The following is a 7,638-nucleotide window of genomic DNA, read 5'->3' as shown; positions in this document are numbered from 1 at the left end:
TTAAGTTATATGAGGCAGGGTGTCCTTTACAATGAGAACTTTTGGTAATGGATAGATGACTTTGCTCCTTACTCCTGACATTTCTTCCATGAAAGGGGCACTCCTGGCCTCTCCCTACTCATTTCCTCCTTTCTCCTTGGGAATAAGGCATGTGTGGTTTGGCCCCTTCCTGTCTTTGACTTAGGGAAATACTTTCCTGCAAGGAGCATCTAGTGATCTCTAGATACCCTACCCCAGGCTGAGGGTTTCATGGTCAGGGCTTCCTGTCACTGGTGGGTAAAGTGGCTCTTCGAGGGAACAGAATTGGGAAGGCCCTGCTTCCATGCACCTTGCTACATTGTCCAGGGTCAGCTGCTTTGTTTATAAAGCAGACATTTGGTTTCTTTTTTAAAATATTTTTTTAATATTTATTATTTTTGAGAGAGAGAGACCATGTGCGAGTGGGGGAGGATCAGAGAGAGAGGGAGACACAGAATCCAAAGCAGACTCCAGGCCTGAGCTGTCAGCACAGAGCCTGACACCAGGCTTGAACTCATGAGACGTGAGATCATGACCTGAGCCGAAGGGCGACTGAGCCATCCAGGCACCCCAAGGTTTCTGATGACTTGGATGAGTTGGTATGATTCCACTTGCATTTGATATATCCCAATTAGCTTTGAAATTGGTAATTAGTATGTCTCTGTTGGTTCTGAACTTGAGTATGAAACAGAGAGGCATGATTTATTGATCCTTCTCAAAACAACCCATGAGAGCTGTGGTTTCTTTTCCAGCTTTTCTTGTGGCTGATGGCATATAGTGGTGGGCTGGCTGACTTCTGAGACATACCAGCTTGTGACTGGAGAGCAGCACAGAGCAGATGATGCCAGCCCAGCAGCCACGACCTTCATTTCCACTAGCAATGTGTACTGAGGCAGAAACTAGCAGCAACATGTCCAGCCCTGCCAAGGTCAAAGCTCCTGGGGCCATTTCCCAATTATATGAGGCCGCACCCCTTCAGCAGTCACAAGAGCCTCTGTTTCATAGGCTTGTGTGGAATAGCTGTATCTAACTGCCATTCCCAAGGTGTAAACAAACAGACTTCTTGGAAAATTTTCTAAGAAAGTTCTCTAGGGAATTGATGATTTTTCCCATTCAGGGGTAGATGGTGCATGAGTCACAAATCACCAGAGGCATCCTGGCCTCACCCAACTCACCTGAGATTATATTGTAACAATAGGGACAGAGACCCATCAAAAGCAACCAAAATTTTGATGTAAATGCTATTTTGGAGAACTGATTAATATGTCAAAATATTCAGCTCCCAAGGCATAATAAAAATAACTTGAGTTCTCTGTAATTTTAGGATTTAACATTCAAATGATTGATTTAAATTCTATCTCATAAAATCCTCTTTAAGCCTGCTCCCTTTTTCTGGGGGTTTTGGATGACTTCTTTGCCAGGCCCTGAATTTGCATGGGCCAGAATTCATAGCAGCAAACCACATGTTTTGGAAACCTGGAGGCTCATGGGTTATTCTCATAACGACACTTGCATCTGCACAGCACCTGCCATTTTTATAACATTAAAGAAAGTAGGAGGCCAGAGATGTGTTTGGTGGGCAGTCACAGCCCCCTGCTTTGTGGTTTAAGAGAAGCACGCGTGCCACACCCAGGCAGAAGTGCTTAGTTAAACACCTTATTGCTCATTTCCTCTGCCTGTGATGGTGACCCTCTGTATAAGTTCATCCTCCCAGTCTGGTATTGCTTTTAGTCAATTCTTGACAGGGTTTATCTTAGCCTGGGCTCCCTAGCAAACAGATCCTGAGATATACAGAACATGTGCTCACCTTTTACTCTGAGTACCATCCAGGGAAATGAGGAAATTGGGAGGTTAGGCAGGAAAGGGGGGAGTGAATAGAACAATGTCAGCTGATTTTTGGGTGTGGCTGGCAAGTTCAGAGAGGCCTTAGGAAGCCTCTGTGCCTCTGCACTGTTGACTCTGAAGAGGGACAGGAGAGGAATGTACCCATATCTCCCATCACCCATGGGTCAAAATCCCTCTGTCCAGCCCCAACCTTTCTATGCATTGTCATTCCAAACTTTCAAAGAGAGATGTTTGAATGGCATCAGATGGCCTCACCCCTCATCAACAATTGGGAATTTTTGGAGAGAGTGGCTGAGGAGCAAGTTGTGGGTGGAAGTGGCATGCTGCCCTTTTGTGCTCCCCCCAAAAAAGGTACTGAAGCCACTGCTACAGCCTGCAGCAACTATGGCAGCAGGGACCCAGCATCATGACCCCAGGGTTTCACAGGCTGGGGTCAGTTCCTGAGACTGGGTCTGGGGAGTAGTCTGGCTCAGTATTGTTTTGACATAAGTGTTTATAAAGACATCACTGAAGACTAATTGGGAAGTACTCAAGCCACATGATTGAATAAACTACTTAAAATCAATTGTTAATGGATATGACACAAAAAGGCATCATGCAGATCTCATTAAGAAGGTCCTGTGTGAACCTGACAAATCCCTGCACATGGAACTGTGAGTGTGGGGCAGGTAAGGGAAGTGTCTTCATTGTGGCCCTTTCATTTTTATTTTTTCCATTTTTCTCCAACTTTATTAAGGAATAATTAGAATATTTAAAGTGTTCGTCCTCTTATGGCTCTGCTTCCAGGAAGTCCATGGGCTATAACACCTCACAGGGTCTGTTTCTGCCATATTTGAGATGAGTCATGAATTTTGGGGATGAGAACACACAACCCACACATGCACACACTCTCTTATACACACATACATTCTCACTTACACTCATACACACAGGAGTGTTAGATTAAAGTCCTTATTTAATTAGCCAAGGATACAACACTTTATCAGAGGTGAGGCAGCCATGGGATGGAGGATGTAGTCTGTGTGTCTCCACATACCTTTGCTTGGACCCAGAATCCTTGGAGGCACATAGCTGCACATGGCTCTCCAGTCGTGGTAAGGTCTTTCCAGATTTGGATAACCCAATTCTTTTTTCTTTTGTAGATTTTAACCTTGACAAAATGTCAAACTTACATAAAATTACAGGTTTAGGGTGGTGAACTCCTTTAAAACCCCTTACCCTGATTCACCAATTGTTTACATTTGCCACTCCATCATTTTCTGTATGCATATTTAATGTTATTTTTCTGACCCACATGAGAGAAGGATGGAATTATTGTGTGATTTACCTCTACATATTTCTGTATATGTTCTCAAGAGCCAAAGCATACACATTGTTACTCACAGTATAGTTATAAAAAATGAGGAATTAAAAAAAATTTATTCAAGTATAACTAACATCCAGCATTTTATTAGTCTCAGGTATATAATATAAAGATTCAACAGCTGTATACATTACTCGGTGCTCATCAAGATAAGTGTACTCTTAATTCTCTTTATTTTAGCATGCCTTGCCAGGTTTTGTGTGATAACATGGGCCAGGAAGAGGAACTGCTGAGTATTGCCAGAAATCTTGGAGAAGGTTGTGGCCAGAAAGAACACAGAAGGGGTCCTTGACCTTCTGAAGAACTGAACTGCTGTCAGATGTCCATCCACCTATTCCAGACAACCAGGATTGGAATCGCTGCTAATAGGGTCCACAAGCACTGCTCAGACAAAAAGGTGGTGTCCTTGGTCAGAGTCCTCATCAGAAACTGGAGCTATTGAACTCCCCTGGACCTCCCAAAGAAGAAAAAGGAGAAGAAAGAGACAAAGCAAAGAAAGAAAAAGGGCTTGACTGTTCCCATCAGAAACCAGAGGCAGGACTTTTTCCACCAAGGAAAAAAACAAGGACAAGAGCCCAAAGACAGGAGAGACTCTGTGGACTCCAAATCTTCAGCCACCTCCTCTACAAAAAGGCCATCGACGAAAAGATCAAACAGCAGCAAATCAAAAGCAGAGACTCCAAAAACACCCAGCAGCACCTCAATCCTTACTTTTGCCCCCTCCATCTATCTCCTGGCACCCTACTATCCCATAGGGTACTCTGTGCAGGATAAGTGTGTGGAAATGCCCTCAGCAGCCCTGAAGGCTGATGACAATTGCAAGGACTATGGAGCCAACTGTGACAAGAAGTCATCAGAAATTGAAGATATCTATTAGGAGCTCAAGAGCACTGACATGAAGTACTGGAACCAAGTTCACAGACAAATAAGCAAACTTGTGGACTCCAGGAATCCAGTCTGAGGAATAATGTGCTCAGTGGGGCCATCTCTGTTGTGCTTATTGCCAGGATGATGACAGAGGAAATGGCCAGTGATGAGCTGAGAGAATTGAGAAATTCCATGACCCAGAAGGTTACCTGTGAGCATCAGATGGCCAAGATGGGTGGCACCACCACTGACCTCTTCCAGTGCAGTAGATGGAAGAACTGTACCCAAAACTAGGTGCAGACATGCAGTGCTGAGCCCATGAATACCTTTGTCTTATGTAATGAATATGGCAGTCACTGGAGTTTCTGATGGAACTGCCAGCCACAATTTCACTGAACAAGATGAGGAAGAACAAACAGAAAGTATTTCACTTAGCATTATACCTATAGATCTCTCTATGCCATTGCAAATGGCAAGATATTATCCTTTTTATGGCTGAATAATATTCCATTGTATTTATATACCACGTCTTCTTTATCCATTCGTCAATGGACACATGGGTTGCTTCCATATCTTTGCTATTGTAACTGTTGCTGCAATAAACATAGAGGTGCATATATCTTTTCAAATTAGTGTTTTAATTTTCTTTGAGAAAATACCCAATAGTATGGTAACTAAATTTAATTTTTAATATTTTGGAGAACTCCATACTATTTTTTTGTATGTGTATGTTTAATTTATTAGATTGCCAAATTTCTCCAAAGTGGCTGTACAGTTTGCATTTCCGTTAGCAATTTATGAGAGCCCCAAGTACATATTTGTCATCATTTGGCATTTTATCTCATTACGTTGTTTGTTTTTGTATTTTATTGATATAATTGACATACAACCTGTTAATTTCAGGTGTACAACCTAAATATTTGCTGTATGCATATATCATAAAATTATTACCACAATAAGTCTAGTTAACATCCCTCACAACACGAAGTTACAAATTTATTTCTTCTTGAGATGAGAACTTCTAAGATCTATTCTCTAAGCAGCTTTAAAATATCAGTATAGTGTTATTAACTACAGTCACCATGCTGTACAATATATTCATGGGCTTATTTATTTTGTAACTGGAAGTTTATACATTTTTATCACCTTCACCCATTTCTTTTATCCTCCATTTCCCACATTTGGCAGCCACCAGTTAGTTCTCTGTATCTATGAGTTTATTTTTTGATTGATTGTTTTGGAGATTCCATATGTAAGTGAAATCATATAATATTTGTCTCTCTGACTTATTTTTACTTAGAATAATGCTCTGAAGTTACATCCATTTTCTGGCAAATGACAATATTTCTTTCTTTTTGTGGCCAAATAATATTCCTTTATGTATAAAATATTTATGCATTCATCAAACCATGGCCTCTTAGGTCACTTTCTTGTCTTGGCTATTGTAAATAATGCTGCAATGAACATGGAGATGAAAAGATCTGAGTTAGTGTTTTCCTCTCCTTTGGATAAATGCCCAGAGGTAAAATTCCTAGAATCTTTAGAGTTCTAATTTTTTGAGAACCTCTCTACTGTTTTACATAGTGGCTGCACCAATTTACACTTCCACAAACAATGCACGAACATTATCTTTTCTCCACATCCTTGTCTGATATTTCTGGTCTATCTGATAATAGCCATTTTAGCAGGTGTGAGGCGACTCATTATGTTTTTAATTTGCATTTTCATAATGACTAATAACATTGGGCACATTTAGAGATTTATTTTCTGTCTTATATCTTCTTTAGTGAAGTGTCTGTTCATATCTTCTATAATTTTTCTGTTGTGTTTGCCTTTTTGAATTTTGAGAATTCTTTATATATTCTGGTTATGTATTCTGGAAGCAAGTACTTTTACAGATGTATCTTCTGCAAACATTTGCTCTTGGTCTGTGGCTTGCCTGTTCATTCTCTTAACTGTGTCTTTTATAAAGAAGTCTAAAATTTTGACTAATCCAATTTCATAATTTATTAATTTTTTAAATGGATGAATGAATTACAACATGAACTGAACTTAGTGTTGCTAAGATGTTTTTGCCTAACCCAAGATCATAAATATTTTCTCTTTTCATTCTAAAAATTTTATAGTTTTGGGGTTTATATTTAGGTGTCTGACAAATTTTGTGTTTACCACAGTTTGTTTATTTACCCACTGAAAAACATCTTGGTTGCTTCCTGCTATTTGGAATGATCAATAAAGCTATGATAAACATAAGTGTCCAGGTTTTGTGTGGACATTTTTTCAATCCCTTTGAGTAAATACCAGTGAGCCTGATTGCTGAATCATATGGTAAGACTATTATTAGCTTTGTAAGAAACTGGCCAACTAATCTTTGATAAAGCAGGAAAGAATATCCAATGGAATAAAGACAGTCTCTTCAGCAAGTGGTGTGGGAAAACTGGACAGCGACATGCAGAAGAATGAACCTAGACCACTTTCTTACACCATACACAAAAATAAACTCAAAGTGAATGAAAGACCTCAATGTAAGACAGGAAGCCATCAAAATCTTCAAGGAGAAAGCACGCAAAAACCTCTTTGATCTTGGCCGCAGCAAATTCTTACTCAACACATCTCAACACAAAAGCAAAAATGAACTACTGGGACCTCATCAAAATAAAAAGCTTCTGCACAGCGAAGGAAACAACCAGCAAAAGTAAAAGACAACCAATAGAATGGGAGAAGATATTTGCAAATGACTTATCAGATAAAGGGTTAGTATCCAAAATCTACAAAGAACTTATCGAACTCAACACCCAAAACCCAAATAATCCAGTGAAGAAATGGGCAAAAGACATGAATAGACACTTCTCCAAAGAAGACATCCAGATGGCCAACCGACACATGAAAAAATGTTCAACATCATTCATCATCAGGGAACTACAAATCAAAACCACAATGAGATACCACCTTATCCCTGTCAGAATAGCTAACATTAACAACTCAGGCAACAGCAGATGTTGGTGAGGATGCAGAGAAAGAGGATCTCTTTTGCATTGTTGGTGGGAATGCAAGCTGGTGCAGCCACTCTGGAAAACAGTATGGAGGTTTCTCAAAAAACTAAAAATAGAACTACCCTATGACCCTGCAATTGCACTACTAGGCATTTATCCAAGAGACACAGGTGTGCTGTTTCGAAGGGACCCATGCACCCCCATATTTATAGCAGCACTATCAACAATAGCCAAAGTATGGAAAGCGCCCAAATGTCCATCGATGGATGAATGGATAAAGAAGAAGTGGTATGTATATGTATATGTATATATATATATGTGTATATATATATATATATATATATGATGGAGTATTACTCAGCAATGAAAAAGAATGAAATCTTGCCATTTGCAACCACATGGATGGAACTGGAGGGGATTATGCTAAGTGAAATTAGTCAGTCAGAGAAATACAAAAATCATATATCTTCACTCATATGAGGACTTTAAGAGACAAAAAAGATGAACATAAGGGAAGGGAAATGAAAATAATATAATAGCAGGGAGGGGGAC

General features: G+C 39.8%; 1 pseudogene; it reads left to right on the top strand.

Moving 5' to 3' along the window:
- Positions 1-3,344: 3,344 nt before the first annotated feature.
- LOC125935990 (transcription elongation factor A protein 3-like) lies at positions 3,345-4,462 on the top strand (annotated as a pseudogene).
- Positions 4,463-7,638: the final 3,176 nt, after the last annotated feature.

This window comes from Panthera uncia, assembly GCF_023721935.1.
Source record: "Panthera uncia isolate 11264 chromosome A3 unlocalized genomic scaffold, Puncia_PCG_1.0 HiC_scaffold_11, whole genome shotgun sequence".
In the NCBI taxonomy this organism is placed as follows: domain Eukaryota; kingdom Metazoa; phylum Chordata; class Mammalia; order Carnivora; family Felidae; genus Panthera; species Panthera uncia.
The sequence above is the reverse complement of the archived record's forward strand: the minus strand, read 5'-3'. Positions and strand labels throughout refer to the sequence as shown.